The 12359-nt window shown below is 44.6% G+C and overlaps 1 long non-coding RNA gene across 1 annotated transcript in view; it reads left to right on the top strand.

Annotated features, from left to right (window-relative positions):
• LOC138303875 (uncharacterized) overlaps window positions 1-12359 on the top strand; it is a 140255-nt gene that overhangs the window by 91238 nt on the left and 36658 nt on the right. Inside the window, exons 2-3 of the long non-coding RNA XR_011205460.1 lie at window positions 2681-2733; window positions 3543-3597. This is a non-coding gene — a long non-coding RNA (uncharacterized lncRNA). The remainder of the gene's footprint in view (window positions 1-2680; window positions 2734-3542; window positions 3598-12359) is intronic.

Below are 12359 nucleotides of genomic sequence, written 5' to 3'. Positions count from 1 at the left end.
TCTTTCTTTACTGTATTAATCTCTAGCCTATAGGTTACAGGGGTCACTTGTTGTACTACCTTATAGGGCCCCTTCCATTGACTTAGCATCTTATTGTCTGTGGTAGGCAATTGTAGGAGAACATAGTCACCCATCAAAAAGGTTCTGAGTTTGGCCCTTTTATCATAGAGTTCTTTCCGAGTAGTTTGATGTTGTTCTAGAGTCAGTCTCATTATTTCTCTCGCATTTCATTTAAGTGGGTTTTCAGGTGACTCACATATTCAAGAAAGGGTTTAGAATCATCCCTTTCTTTTTCCCATACTTCTTGAGCCACGTCTAATGAAGTAAGGGACTTTTGTCCAAACAACAATTGAATGAGGGAAGAACCCCATACTAATCTGTTCTTTACAATGCATGGCAAACAAGGCCAAAGGAAGCTTTTGGTCCAAGCTTCTGGTTTCCAATTCCAGATGTTTTGTAAGGTATTTTTCAAAGTGGCATTATATCAATCTGCTGACCTGTCTGTCTGGGGGTGGTACACAGCCATTCTTATCTGCTGGATCCCTAGTTGTTTGCACACTTGCTTTATGAGCTTAGAAGTGAACTGCCCTCTGTGGTCAGTGAGTATCTCCTTAGGAAAACCACACTCGAAAATGTTTATATCATGGCCTTAGCTCTTTGCGTGGGGTTGTGTTTTTGGAGGGGAATCGACCTCAGGATATCTGGTTGTATAGTCTACCATAAATAGGACAACAGACATGAAGAGGCTCTTGGAAGACGGTACTTACTTTTTTTCTGACAAATGATAAATTCTCTGCAGTATTTGTGTACCTAGCTGTAAGTATATAGTCAGTAGAACTTATAAAATATTGCTTTCTCTGTTTTTTCCTACCAGTGTGACTGCCTAACAAATGGCTGTGTGAAAAGAACAGGGCCTTCTCTCTAAAAGGATCTGGAACTAATAGCTGTGTGGGTTGTGTATTTCCCCATTCTGATACAATAATCTGCCCTTCCTAAAGAACTGTGGACCTACATCCTGAAGGGCTACTTCCTCTGCTGCTCTACTCCAAGCCTTCAGGAAGAGTGGATCTTTGCATTGTGCGGCTTTAAAATTCCTATGTGGTTCCTGGATTCCTTTTTCTTTATTGGAAGGCAGTGTTACCATGAACCCATGTTTTTCCATCCTTCTCTTGTTTCTCTTCTGTTTGGGGGAGCAATTCCATATCCTCTAGTCCTGAAAAAGGGTGACCCTCCCACCAAGAGTCTCCCTCCTTCCAAGAGTCTTGCACCAGTGACTCCAGTTTTGAATAATCCGTTCCTATGAGGGGTTCTTGTAATGTTGGAATCATACCCACTTGGAGGGGAAGAGGAACCTCTTCGAGATATATTTTCTGTATGTCCATGGACACATTGGGTAGTCACTACTCTAGTTTGTGTTGGTGTCTCTCCGTGAGGGAGCTGTGGCCTAATCACACTTTGCCAAGTTCCAGTGTCTGAAAGAGCAGGCACCACCTTTCAGGAGACACTGGTAGGGTGTTTAAGGATCAGCGTTAGCACACAAAACGGTTTGAATAATCCAATTTCCATAGTTTCCACTTTCTGGGGCAATATTTAGCTATGCGGCCAAGCCCCCACAATAAAAGCACAGAGGCCCTCGTGGGATATGCATCTGGCCCCCCTCACAGGTTCAGGTTTTTATATCTTACAGGCTTCGAGCCTTTTTCATGGGCAAAGCCCCTCCTTCTTGATCCCCATTCTCTCAGACACCCTTGTTTTCTTGGTCTCAGTTGTAAGCTCTGGCTATTTCAACAGAAGTTTCCAACATCAACCTACTGTGTTGTTTTACCCATTTCTGGACAGGAGGATGTAAAGAGTTTAAAAATTGCCCTAGATATATTTTTTCTAACAGTTCATCCTTAGTAGTCGTTTCCGGTTTTAACCACCTCTCTGTCATATGTTTTACTCTGTAATACAAAGGCTCGGGGAGTTTCATTAGGTCCCTGTTTGATTTACCTCAAGCTGATTCAGGAGGTTTTGTCATCTACCCCCAGTCTTTCCAGGATACTTTTATTATATCCACAAAGGCAGCAGTTCCCCTGAGTGTAAGGCTTGGGCAGTAGTTTGTAAGTACCCGGTTAACAGGGTTGCCAGGTACTGTCCCCAGTGATCTCCAAGCCATGCAGCACGTTCAAAATTCAAAAATAGTCAAAAAAATTGGGATCCCCTCTCATTTTTTTGCAGGCCCCTTTGCTGCCCCACCACATAAGCTAACATGCCAATTGCTGTATCCTGAATTTGGGCCACTTTGTCTATTTGAATGGCCTGACTTTGGATGACTTTATGGAAAGACTTCCGGTCTTTAGTATCTATTGTCATGCATTTCTCTAACACGTGTTCTAGTTGTTGCTGGACCACGTCCATTTTACCCACAAATGCCTCCATTTCCTCCTATCCTACTTCTGACACCATTTTGTGGAGGTACAGTCTGAAATAAGGCATAGGAGGCTTTTCTTGTTTATGTATGGTGACTTTTAATAACTATAAGTAAAATCACATATTGACAGGGGATATTGCAAAATGTTGTAAACATAGGCTTCATCCAATAAGTTTCACTCTTCTGGGTAACTTTTGTATTCTCTATCTTGGGTTGTATGTTTATGATGTTACTGTCAGGGTTTTAATCCTTTTTTCTCCACTCCAGATCCAGGTAGGTCGTTGCCACTAGCGGCCCTCAACAGACAGGAGAATATTCATGTAAGTGAAAAGACAACATAAGGGAAATGAGAGCTAAACTTTCATCTAGAAGAGCATGCTCCCCTTAATTACCTCCCTTTTATTACGTTCCTGATCCCCTGAGCGAGATTGTCCTTTTTCTTGCTTGTGGGTTCCCGTCATCAACACCCAGTGCTCTCTAATGTTTGGGAGGTCTTATGTTTCCCTTAATGGAATCTGGTATAAATCATAAATCAGCGCTTACTCCCCTCTCCGAGTCTCCTACTATTACATTAGTGCTGGTTACTTTCCACAGGTCCAGTGCTCATGTATTTTCTCCCTCACATTTTCCACAATTAGCACACCTGGTGAACATTTTCCCCTTCCTCTAGATTCCTTCTAGTAATTATTAGCAACACCTTAGTACATTCAAACTACAGGCCCCTCCCACCTCAGGAGGGCTTTCCGTTCCACCTTTGGGCGGTGGTTGAGCCACATTCACTGGCCATAACTCTCCTGAGTTGAGGCAGGTGTCTCCACAAGGGTCGGTGGCAATCACCACTCCTCAGGCCAGCTTTCTTTATCCTCTGCCGCGTCTGTCGCAGCGTCTCACTCTGAAATCCCAAGAACATTCCTTTTCTTTCTTCTTCCTGCTCTTTTATTTAATCTCCCTACCCTTTGTTTTCCTTGTGGCTTCTTTCCTCTGTTCTTCTTTCAGGTTTCTGGGGTTTCTGTACTCTAGCTCCTCCCTTTCCTTCCTGTATGTGGGAAACACTTGTCAGTTTTGTTGATTTTCCTTGTCCTTGTTAACCCTCCTCTTATCCTAACAGTTTATCTTTCTCTCTTTATAGGTGCTGGCAGCATTCACCAGCAGTCCTCCTGGGACACCCCCAGCTGGCCTAACAGGTAAGTGGTGTTTTAGGCCCCTCTGTGCCTCAAAGAACCACCCCCATTGGTAGTCCAAAACTGAATTACGTAAGGGATTCTGAGTTAGCTGAGTTTCTTTCCCTGAAAACAATAACAAATATAATTGTTTTGCACAATTTAGGCAGGCCACACTGGACCTGATAATATACTCATGGCCATAGTAAAGGTAAACACTGGCTGGTGGATGGAAATTTTCTAGTTTTATTTCAGTGGACAGAAGAAACAGGAAGGATTCCCAGATGCTGGAGGGATTAAACCCTTACTGAAGAAGGAGATTTGGAGGCAACCCTGCCAACTATAGGCTTGTCAGCTTTTTAGATGTTTTTCCAAAGGGTTTCCCTAAAGTACTGTCAAGAAATTTGGAGGAATGGGCTTCTGTAAACCTTCTATGTGTAGAACAAGGAGGGTTTTGGGCAGGCCGCTCCACAATCCACCCTAGCTTTGGATTATGGGCAATTGTGAAGCAGTCCCTTGAGATAAATAAGACATTGTGTTGTTGTTTGTGGATTTTAGTATAGCTTTCTAAACTGTTATAATGGCAGGCCATTGGGAAAATTGTTAGATTGGAACGCAGTGGCATAGCAAATCTTGAGCCCCCCCCCCCCAAAAAAAAACGTACATGAAGGGGGCCCCCTCCGACCCAGGCAGGAGCTCTCAAGCCAGGGGCCTGCTACCTCTGCACAGTGTACTGTGTGAAGGGGACCCCTTGGATCTTGGACCCCTACGGTGGGGGGTCTAATGTTACACCACTGCTGAAACGTTTCACACAGTTTGCAGCACCTAATACAAGCTCTTTGTACTTCACTCCTCGAATTGGACTCAAGTTGAAACGGACCACTCTGGCCAGTTTAGTAAAAAGATGCATATTGGTGATGGACTGCACCAGGGATGTTTCCCAGCTCTGATTCCTTTTAGCTTACATGTGACTGATCTATCAAACTCATTTGATGTCTCCAGCTCCTTTACTGTTCCATACACCATGTCTAATGTATGCAAATGATTTGTTTTTTATTAAATTATACCACAAGGGGCCTCCATAAAAAAATCAATATGTTAAAAGATTATTGTAAGGAAAATCATTTAAAAATAAATAGTTAAAAACAAAAGCTTAAGTATTTAGTGAAAAGGTAACACACTTTACATGGTTTTTAAATAAGGGGAAATTAGAAGACATTAGAATCTATAAATAGTTGAGAATGCTCTTTCCAATAATTTAAACTGGTACCATCACATCAGAGTTACTAAAGGAAGAGCACTTTTACAGACAGTCTCTCTTGTGAAGTTTGATAAGACATATGGAGGGTTATCATATACCCATTATTTAAAGCATTTTTGCACAAAATACTACCACTAGCACTTTCTGGCTCTAAAATGACATGTAGAAAAAAAAAGAGATACAGTAGATCTCATAGAAAGAAGTTTTTGAAACGAATACTAACCTTGCAGAAAGGACCAATGATCCAAATTGTACGCTGTGAAATTAATTTTTTGGCATGCTCACATATGGCAGGAATTCGTTTTTAACATTTTTGCAATAAGTAGTCTCTCGAAGATGAAGTGTTGAAATTATCACAGATTTGTTGTTTGGAGGCTCAACACAGCAAACTTAAAAGGGCAAGGACATTTTTGAAACATATTAATGATTCTAAGTAGCATTTTTCAACCTCAGGAGCTTTTGGAGGATGGGAACCGTCCCTCCCAAAAAAGCTATTAAAGGAGGTCTCCTTAATCATGTCTCTACAAAAGGATAGAACTTCTTAATCTCAAAAATCTTCAATAATTTTACTTTCAGTGTCTAAGTAATTCTGATGTGTTTCCATATTTATTTTGTTTACCGGATCAAAATCTTAATTTCGAAATTTTAAAGTTTGGATTAGGATGTAAACCTGTTTTGGCTGTACCAAGTATAGTGGTGATATTTAAATAAATTGGGAGAACTTGTATATGTGGCCAGACAATGAAATGTATAAGTACACATTTTAATGAATTGTCATGTGTTTTTCAGTTTGTGTTGTAAATCCTTAAAACCTTTGTTTTTAAAATATGGGATTTAGTGCCTTATTATGAGGATGGCGGACCGAAGACTGCCAGCCTTGCAGTGGCTGTCAGACCACCGTGGCTGTGTCAGTCTGACTGCCACATTACGAAGTTTGCGAGCAGACCAAACAACCTGCCACCATCCCCGCCAGGATCAGTGATCCTGATGGGCTGACGGCAGTCCTGGTTGTAACTCAGCGCCGCCGAACTCAACGCCGCCCTGCTGATTAAAACCTTGTTCTCTGCTAGCCTTTTCATGACAGTCTGACTGCCATGAAAAGGCTGGTGGAGAACAAGTGCAGAGGGCCACACGGGGGCCCCTGCACTGTCCATGGCATAGGCAGTGCAGTGGTCCCCCTACCCAGCACCCTTGAAATGCACACTGTCTGCTGTGTCTGCAGACAGTGTGCATTTCAAGGGTGCTTGTGCACCCTCCTTGCTGCAACATTGCCGCCGGCTCTAGTATGAGCTGTCGGCAATGCTGCTGCACCTTTCACACTTGGCTGATGTGCTTGGTTCCCGCCATCAGCCTAGTGGGAAAGTTGTGATAGGGCTTGTGGGGAGACCGCCACCTTGACAACAGTCGCCCCAAACCGGGTCTGCCGACAGACAAACTCGTAATTAGGCCAAAAATGCTATTGACCTGCTAACCAATATGAGCTTTTTTGATGTTGCTGCAGGGCTGGAACGATTTTAAAACCAGTGGAAAATTTGAACAATCTTAATTTATCGTGATGTGAAAGCTGTTTCAATTTTTTCTTTCATGTATTTGTTTTTATGGACAAGTGACTTAATAAACATATTATTATTTATTCATTCAGGGATAAAATGCAGTATTCTGCAAACTAAAGTTACTTGGCAGCCCCTGTGGCAGGGGAGGAGGAATTTGAGAATTGTTGCTCCTGCTGATTCAAATGGTGTCTATTGAGCTGATGCTGTGGCCCGAAAGGACTGGGTTGGCTGCTGCAGTACCGGCAGGGAGAGTTGGATTGTCAGTAAGCCATTTCCCTGGAACCATGTTTTAATTTGCTGTATTGGTCTTGAAATTGTTTAGCTGGTATCAATAAATCCAGAGCGAGATCTCTGCCTTTGAATCTTTCTAGAACTGAATCAGCATTTTCTCCATGGAGCCGATAGCCATCTATGCCCATCACTACTACATGTACATCACCAGAGAACCTGGTTGATTTAATCCAGGTGTGCCTTCTGAACATGAAACTGGTGCCAATAGCACGGCTGGTGCAGTCTGTAGTGCCCCAGCCATCCTGAAACATATACTTGACTGCATCCCAGTCATCATGTATCATTTTGGCCAAAGAAGCCCTGAGGTCCCCTAGATCAGCTAGAAAGATGTTGCTAGCTATATACCACAATGTGTGGGTGTACAGACTCAAAAGGCAAAGAGAATTAAGAGAACAAAGGGCTAGGATAGACTTGCTGTAGAAAACATTCTCTTTCAGAAAACATCAAGTCTTTTCTATTCCCTATCTAGAGAGTTTGTTGGAAAGGAATTTGGATTTACTTTTTTTGTAGAAGCCTGAACAATCAGGCTCTCTGGCGTAGAGTACTTGGTCAGGAACTTCAGGCCACAGGGAGCTGGTCTATGTTGCTTAGCCACAGGTCGACTGATTGGTGGGCATGCGCATGGCTTGGCACATATAGCCAGAAGGGCATCAGTAAGGGCTTCATTTAACAGCAATAATGGCTTAAATGAAGATGACCCTGGTTTAAGGGTTCCTCGTTAACATATTTTACTTGGTATAAATAGTTACAAACTGTAATTTCCAGTGTTACAACTGCAGTCTGAACTACCACTGTGAACAAAGCACTTCTCTTCGTTGGTGGCCCGAGTGCGGAGTCAAGTTTCATTTCTGGAGATTTTTCTACTCTATTGGCATTTTGCAAGTCTAAGTTCAATGCATTGTTGGTGTGTTGGACTTTTTAGTTTATGTAGGGTCATCCCTAATCTTTTTGCCTCCTGCCTTCTATTTTTTTCTGACCTGTTGCTGTTGACTTTTGAGCTCTGAGCACTTTACCACTGCTAACCAGTGCTAAAGTGCATATACTCTCTGTGTAAATTGTATTGTTGATTGGTTTATCCATGATTGGCATATGTGATTTACTAGTAAGTCCCTTGTAAGGTGCACTAGAGGTAACCAGGGCCTGTAAATCAAATGCTACTAGTGGTACCTGCAGCACTGTTTGTACCACCCACATAAGTAGCTCTGTTATGTCTCAGACCTGCCACTGCAGTGTCTGTGTGCAGTTTTAACTGTAAATTCGACTTGGCAAGTGTACCAACTTGCCAGGCCTAAACCTTCCCTTTTCTTACATGTCAGACACCCCTAAGGTAGGCCCTAGGTATCCCCAAGGGCGGGGTGCAGTGTATGGTTAAAGAAGGACATATAGTAATGTGTTTTATGTCCTGACAGTGAAATATTGCTAAATTCGTTTTTCACTGTTGCAAGGCCTGGCCCTCTCATAGGTTATCATTGGGGCTACCTTATCTGATTAAATTGTAGATTCCCTTTGGGAGCCAATGGACATGTGGAGTTTGGGGTCTCTGAGCTCACAATTTAAAAATACTTCTTTTAGTAAATTTTGAGATTGTGTGCTTGAAAATGCCACTTTTAGAAAGTGAACATTTTCTTGCCTATGCCATTCCTGTGACGCTGCCTGTTTGTTGATTCCCTGTCTGGGTCAGTTTGACACTTGGGCTGCTTGCACCTCACACTAGACAGTGACACAAAGGGAGCTGGGGTATAGTCTGCATTTCCTGATGAGCCATCTGTGCTAGAAGGGAGGGGAGTGGTCACTTACACATGAAAGGACTGTGCCTGCCCTCATACAATGCAGTCTCGTTGGAGTGGCTGGGGCCTGGCCTGGGCAAGGCAGGATTTCACATTCAAAAGAGACTTTACTTTGAAGAAGGCCTACTTCAAAGGAGAAATTGGGTATAAGAAGGGCACCCAAAACCACAGACTTTAGAACACTTCTGGAAACCAAGAGGAACCTCTGCCTGGAGAAGAGCTGAAGAAGAAGAGCTGCCCTGCCTGTGCTTTGTGGAGCTATCCTGCAGTTGCTGCTTCTGCCAGAGTAAGATGGCAAAGACTGGACTTTGTGTGCCTTCCATCTTGTGAAGATCTCCAAAGGCTTAATTTAGAGCTTGCCTCCTGTTGTTTAAAGTCTCAGGGACAGCAAAGACTTCTCTCTGCCAGCACCTGGAGTCTCTGGAGAGACTCCTACTCTGCCCTGTTATGCCCATACAGTTCCTGGGACCCTGAAAGGAGAAGCTGGCAGTCTAAGAGGAAGAAATCCACGCACAGAGCGCTGTGCGGGGAAAAGATCGACGCAACTCCGATCTGCGGCTAAAGAAATGACGCGCCGCTGGCTCTGTGGCTGAAAATCGACGCTCACCAGAAACGCGACCGAAGAATCGACGCAAGGAGCTGGAGAAACGACGTGCACATCGCTGAAGGAGACTCTGAGATCGAAACCCACGCTGCGTGGTTTTTGAATCATCGTGTGGCTGGATTTCCAACGCAAGTACTGTTGGGCGTGTAAACACAACGCAAGGGGTGCCCGGACCCAAGAGTGCTAACCGGATCGATGCATCGCTCTCCTGCAGAGAGAAGAAACGACGCGCCCTGACCCGACAAAAGGAGAAATGACGTAAGGTCCCGCTTGTGAGTGAAATCGACGCACCGCAAGCCCTTTTTTGATGCACACTCACCCGTGCTGGGTTATTTTTGACACACCCAAGGTACATTTTCACGCAAACAGTGTTAGTGTGTGTTTTAAACTACATAAAGACTATTTTTGCTTTTTAATTGATAACTTGACTTGTGTATTGTGGATTTTTGTCATTTTGGTCTTGTTTTGTTTAGATAAATATTTCCTATTTTTCTAAACCTGTGTCGTGTCATTTTGTAGTGCTTTCATTAAGTTACTGTGTGTGTTGGTACAAATACTTTACACCTAGCACTCTGAAGTTACGCCTACTGCTCGTGCCAAGCTACCAAGGGGGTAGCAGAGGTTAGCTGAGGGTGATTCTCTTTTACCCTGACTAGAGTGAGCGTCCTTGGTTGGACAGGGGGTAACTTGACTGCCAACCAAAGACCCCATTTCTATCATGGTGTAATAAGGAGGAATCCATTTGTCCCCTTCGTGATCATCATTGGTGTCCTGAGGGATATAAGATTACTGCATGGAGTACAGATAAAGTGGCATGAATTCTCTGCTGATATCGATGTCGGGGCAAAGATCTGGCTCTGGAATCCAGTTGTATAACTACTGGTTTCACTTTCATGATTTCATAGAGTGAAAGGGCCTTGGGTGGGACAAAGTCAATTCTGGGCCAGTGATTGGTGCTAGGACTTGATCATCGACCTGCGCTTGTGGAGTCAGCCTTAGTACAGACAATACTGGTGTGGACCTTGGTGCCGGAGTAGAAGTCAGTACGAAGGGGGTAGACGGTCTCGGGGAGGATCCACTGGCAGATCTTTGACTGGAGACCCCTCCAGCTCTGTGGGGACCAAAAGCGATAATGCCAGAATCACAAAAAATGCCAGCATGACCTCTTTGAAGGCTACTATTTGCTGTGGGGTGAACTACCTGGAAAATCCCATTGTGGGATCGGATCATACTCAGGAGAATGTGATCTTTATTATGATTTACTCATGTCTTCTCGCTAGACTTTGAGTGGTGACATGGGCTGAGTCTCTCTTGACTTTCTTATGCTAATGCTTAGACTCTGACTACGACTCACCAAAAAACTTTGAGCAGGAAGTGGACTTTTTCCGGGAGTGGACTCATTATCGAGCACATGATTTGAAACAGGAATAGGGTTTATACTATGACTGTGGCCCATTACAGAAGTTTTTTTGTTTTTTTTAAAGTATTTTTTTATTAACATTTCACTGCTTTACATTATACATATCCATCTGTTGTAACCATTTGTTCTTGCCATGCATAACATTTAAAAGGTACATCTGTATACTGATCCTTATGTATGTTTCATGCCTTGACCTATTGCACGTTTTGACCATCACTAGGTCTTAGTTCTTCCTTGGATCTAACCTTTGGCGCTTCTTGTTTCAATATGTCTGATGTTCTGTGATTCTACATTACATTTTTATTGTGTACGTCTTCATAGCAGCTCACTTCTATAATAAACTGTGTAAAAACAAGAAGAGAAGAAAAATAAAAAAGAAAACAAAAGAAAAAGGAAAACATGGTGGCTTCCTAAGGATGGCTCCTGCGTTAGCTGGGGTAAGTCCACTGCGGAGGGATTGTATTATGTGGGGGGGACTGGGTTATCTTCTTTCATTCTCCCTTTGCTACACTGTACCTATGCGCGGACATCCCCATTCGCTGCTCGTGTCCTATTGTGGGTCACTGGGGCAGACATCGGCCTGGTCAAATGTTGTTGAGCGTACTGCCCCGTGGGTGGTTCTGTTGGGCGTTTCCGCTATCCCACCCCATGTCCTCTCATGTTCCTGTTTCTATTGGTGCCACGCTGGGTGTTGTTGGTCCCGCCACTAGATCATTCCATTTGGTCATTAAGTCCTCCCAATCTGAGGCCATGGGGGTCTGCTGGATGCCCCTGGCCTCCTCAGCCCTCAGAACCTGTAATTCAGCCCTAGACCATTTCGCGACGTCACTTTTCCATTCAGCAAGCGAGGGGTGGCTGGGTGCTTTCCAACCCCTCGTGATTAACCTTTTATATAGGGCCAGGGCGAGGTCTAAAAAACGACTCCTGACTTTCCCCCGAGGGGCGCCGCTCCCGAGGCCCAGCAGACAAACAGAGGGGGATAACGGTGGTTCCATGCCAAGTAGTCTTGATACAAACGCTGTCGCTGCTCCCCAGCCAACCTGTAGGACCGAGCATTTCCACACCATGTGGTCGAAGTCCACCTCCCCGCCGCCACATCTGGGGCATGTCCGAGGTGTCCCCCCGTATATGCGGAACAGTTGTTGAGGGGTAAGGTACGTCCTATGTAGATAGTTATATTGGATGTATCGTAGTCGGGTGTTACGTGAGACCACCCGAGGATAAGCTAAGGCCTTACACCATTCCGCCTCAGACAGGTCACGCCCGATCGTTTTTTCCCATTTTTCCCTCAGAGCATGCAGGGGGTCTAGTGCGGCTTCAATCTGGGCTTGGTATATTTTAGTGATCAAATGGGGTTCTCCGCCCGATGTCAACAGGAGGTGTAACACTTTGTGGACAGGGGGCTCCGCATTAATTGTATCCCAGTGATCTTTCAGGGTATGCACTAACTTCCTAAAGAGCAAAAATTGGCCCTGGGGCACCCCTCCACTCACCAGGTCGGCGAAGTTCCTCATCACTCCTTCACTGAAAAGCTCTCCCACTGTCCCTATTCCCGCTCCCGTCCATGGACCCAGGCCCGAGCCCCCTGGCTGTTTCTCCTTCGGATCCACGACCAGGACCGACAACGGCAGCGCCGGAGAGTAAGGCCGGCCCGCCCCGGTTCCTCTCTCACACCTCTTCCAACACGCCATTGCGGTGGTGGTCATTAAGTTGTTTCCGAGGGAGGCGACCCTCCTCCCCGTCATTCGTGCTACTATTCGTGCTGTGTCTATCATACCGTGGGAAGTGAACAGGTCCAACTGTATGGCACCTATCATCCAGCCGGATACCCACTGTAGCTGGGACGCCAGATAGTATGCCTTGAAGTCAG

Source organism: Pleurodeles waltl, chromosome 7, assembly GCF_031143425.1.
Source record: "Pleurodeles waltl isolate 20211129_DDA chromosome 7, aPleWal1.hap1.20221129, whole genome shotgun sequence".
Classification (NCBI taxonomy): Eukaryota; Metazoa; Chordata; class Amphibia; order Caudata; family Salamandridae; genus Pleurodeles; species Pleurodeles waltl.
The sequence above is the reverse complement of the archived record's forward strand: the minus strand, read 5'-3'. Positions and strand labels throughout refer to the sequence as shown.